We start from the raw sequence: 4,488 nt of genomic DNA on the forward strand, positions 1-4,488 counted from the left end.
CCAACCCCTGCAGCATGACAAGGCCAACGCATTAGTTATTTGAAGAAACGTGAATGCAGAAGGTACAAAAATATTAAATGCACTTACGTACCTCTCCCCATCAGGGAAGATCAACCACCTCTGCTCGCGGGTCGCCGGCACGGACGGGAGCCGTGTAGCACCACGCTGGTACACGGTGCCACCCTCCTCCTCAAGATCAGTCGGCTCCCCTCCATCATCAGCATGGCCACTCGGCTCCTCGGGCTGATCCGGCCAGGTACCCCATCCGGACGTGTGCTCCTCCGGGGTCTCGTGGGCCAAACTCTCGTGGGCCGAAGGCCAGTCGACCCGAGGCTCGTGGGCCCAAGACCCGTGGACCGGAGGCTCGTGGACCGGAGTCCGTGTAGCCTCCTCCTCGGACGAGTCCACCCTAGCAGTCACGTGCTCGGGTGAAACAGCTGGGGGTGGCGGCGAGGAAGGTGCCCTAGCAGTCACCCTACCTCCTCTCCCGCGACCACGTGCCCCACCTCCTCTCTTCCTACCTCGTCCCCTGCTGGGCACCGCGGTCGACGAAGAAGGGCCCGGCGGTGTGGACATACTGTCCAGCAACGCTCGGCGGAGAGGTACGTCTGGAATCGAAGACCTCAGACCACGCGCCGACGAAGAAGGGGCCTTGGCGCGCTCCCGACCAGCGCCCACCATCTTTCAACACCTGCCATGACAAACAGTAAACGAAATTAGTACAACATAAAAAAAAGACCGACATGAATAATAATATGTGTATCACTTAAGTGTATCATCATCAAGTACAACATTAAAAAATTTAATACCTGACACTACTAATAATCTCGATCAGTATCATCAATAAATGCATAATCATCATCATCACTATAATCAATGACGGGCTCATAGGGTTCAGTGGCATCAACATGTTCAAGGCCACCTTGACGTAATCGGTCAAGCAATGACAGGTCATCCGCAGCAGTAACCTCTTCTTGTTCCGGCTAAATGGGTGCTTTGGTTGATTTCAACTAGCCCTATATGTTCATGAGTCCTTCTAGTCTCCTTCGGCTGAAACCAATAACATTTGAAGAATACGACATTGGTGGGTTTTCACCATAGAATAGAAGTTCATAAATTGCTTCAACTCTCCCATAATACTCGGTACCTCCTTCGCCGATAGCAGATACACAACAATTTGTAGACTTTCGGTCGGCCATAGATAGCTCTTTGCCATAGGTACGAAAGCGATACTCGTTGATGTCGTATTTGTCAAATGAATGGACCTTATAGTCAAAACCATTAGCGACTTGTCTCAATTTGGCGTCCATAGACTCTGAATTAGCCTACAAGTTTAATATGAAAGGATTGTTGCATTACGCACAAATTAGCGAATGAAACCGGGATAGCCGCCTACAAATTAGCCTACAAGTCTAATAGAAATTACTGTTTGTTTGAACCAAGAGATGAAACCGGGATAGCCGCCTCCTTGCTTTGCGAGAAGCTCATACTCTTCGACAGAATCCTTTTGGATCACCGCTCCATACGAGAATAAGGCGACATATCGACTGTATGAAATATCTAGGAATAAGAGCAGTTCAAAGGAAATAGAAGTTGCGAAACTATGTACCGAGAACTTACTCGATGTACGGCCGCACTTCTATCAGGTTGTTGAAGATATACAACGAAATGGTCCGCCATTGTTCGTTATCCAAAGATACTGGATTTGAAACACTGGCTGGTGCGAGATTCCCTTTGAATAGGCTGAGGTTGGATCCACCCTTTTTAGGGTCGTCAGCATTGTACCGAGGCTTCGGATTATGCAAATGCCGATTTTTGGCTTCGTAGTGTGCTGTCACGAAGTTTGCCGCCTCCTCAGTGATGAATGCCTCAGCCATCGATGCTTCAATTCTACATTTATTTTTACATTTTTGTCGAAGCGTCTTCTGCATCCTCTCAGTTGGGTAGCACCAACGATTTTGCACGGGCCCCCCCCCAATCTTGCCTCGGTCGGGAGATGCAAAATCAAATGTTGCATTGGATTAAAGAAGCCCGGTGGAAAGATCTTCTCTAACTTGCAGATCAACTCCGGCGCCAACTCTTCCATTTCTTCTAGCACGCCAGGCGATAGTTCTTTCGCACAAAGAACACGGAAGAAATAGCTGAGTTCTGCCAGTACTAGCCATTCATCCTCAGGGATGAAGCCACGCAACATCACCGGCATTACCCACTCAATCCATATGTGCCAATCATGACTCTTGAGACCAAATATCTTCAATTTATCAAGACTGGCTCCCCTCTGTAGATTCGCTGCAAACCCATCGGGGAACATCAACTGCATTTTCACCCACAAGATAATTTCCCTCATAGCTGGCCTTCCAAGATTGAACCATGCCTTTGGCTTCGTCCAGTTCTGCTTTCCTTTCGGTTCTTTCATGTTTTGTAACGGCCTATCACATAGCGCCTCCAGATCGACTCTAGCCTTAGTATTATCCTTTGACTTCCCATCTATGCCGAACAATGTACCAAAAAGTGCCTCGGCGATATTCTTCTCAGTGTGCATCACGTCGATGTTGTGTGGGCAAAGGAGGTCTTTGAAGTAAGGCAGATCCCATAAGCATGTTTTGCGAGTCCAGGCGTGCTTAGAATTATACCCCTTGAAGTACCCTGGACGCTCTGGATCTGGCTCGAGAGCGTTTAACTGATCCAGGGTCTGTTGGCCTGTCAATGCATGTGGTGCAGAGTTTTTGACAACTCTACCTCTGATGAAGTTCTTCTTGTCTTTCCTGAACTTATGGCGAGGATTCAGGAACTGTCTATGCATGTCGAAGCAAGAAAACTTGCGACCGGCCTGAAGCCAACGAAACTCAAGAGCTCCCTTGCATGTGGGGCACGGGAACCTTCCATGCACACACCAGCCAACGAATAGCGCATACGCCGGCAAGTCATGCGTCGAGTACATGTACCAGACACGCATTATGAAGTTCCGTTTGCTATAGGCATCGTATGTCTTGAACCCATTATCCCAGGCTTCTTGCAATTCGTCCTTAAGCGGTTGCATGTACACATTCATATTTTTCCCCGGATAGTTGGGCCCTGGAATTATCAACGTCAGGAAAATGTTCTTTCTTTGCATAATCTGTCCGGGGGGGAGATTGAGTGGAAAGACAAATACGGGCCAACAAGTGTATTGGGCTGCCGTCATACCAAACACACTGAACCCATCCGTGCTGATGCCGACTCGAGGATGCCTCGGATCTGCCACTTTGTCACCATGTAATTCATCAAACTTTTTCCACGCAACACCATCCAATGTGTGTACAATCATCAGATTCCCATCTGCATCTAGTTCGGTTCTTTTGCCCGTTTTGTGCCATGTCATCTGTCTGGCCGTCTCTTCGACCATGAAAAGACGTTGAAGTCTTGGTACGATTGGCATATACCGAAGAACACTAACGGGGATTTTGGTCTGTGTCTTCTCACCCATACCGTTGTCTACCACAACATACCTGGAAGACTTGCAAATGGGACAATAGTTCAAGTCCGCATAGTCAAGCCTAAACAAGACACATCCTTTCTCACAGGCATGTATCTTATCATAGGGCATCTTCAGTGCACGGAGGATTTTGTCCGACTGGTATAGGTTTGCAGGCATTACATGGCCTTTGGGTAGAAAGCGTCCAAATACTGTCATCATTGCATCGTAGCATTCTCTGCCCAAGTTGAACTGAGCCTTCAGAGCCATTACTTGTGAGATGGCATCCAACTGACAAAGCTCAGTGTGCTCATGGAGCGGACGTTTTGAAGACTCCAACATTTCATTGAAGGCCTTTGCAGATTCCTCCATCTCCTCCTCCGAATCCCGAGCATCATCAAAGTCTTGCACCATGTTTTCCATCCCGGTACCATGCTCGTCGGTCCACCTCAGCTCGGTCACGTTGGGCAGACTCACCATGAAATGTCCACACCGTATAATCGGGCGTAAAACCACTCTTCTGCAGGTGTTTGCCCATTTCAGCCTCTGTCCTCTTTTCCCAATTGCCGCACCATAAACAGGGGCACCAGGTTTTCCTCTGGCCATTTTCAAATGCGGCTCGCACAAACCCCTTGGTTTTTGTGAACCATTCAGTGCTCCATTTGTTCTGACCAGTGTGACCGGTGTACATCCACGCACGATCACTCATCTTGACTTTCAGAGCTACTAGACACACAACAAATATATATATATATATATATATAATTCACCATGTATGTATTCATCAGTTGATCTACTTTGTCAATTTTATTACGTCCATGCAACCTACACTCTAATAGGTAATGATAGGTCCTAATCCCACCCGAGTATGTTTAGATTGGGTTCATTTTCCCATGCTATGCCCCGGATCCTACGCAAAATTTCGGCAGCACCTCCCCGCTGTTCTCCTGATACACGTCTCTGCAATAAACAGAGAGGATGTGTACCCGGAGAACAACAGGGGAGGCACTGACGAAATTTATGCGTCGGATCCG

Source organism: Triticum aestivum, chromosome 2D (assembly GCF_018294505.1).
Source record: "Triticum aestivum cultivar Chinese Spring chromosome 2D, IWGSC CS RefSeq v2.1, whole genome shotgun sequence".
NCBI lineage: Eukaryota > Viridiplantae > Streptophyta > Magnoliopsida > Poales > Poaceae > Triticum > Triticum aestivum.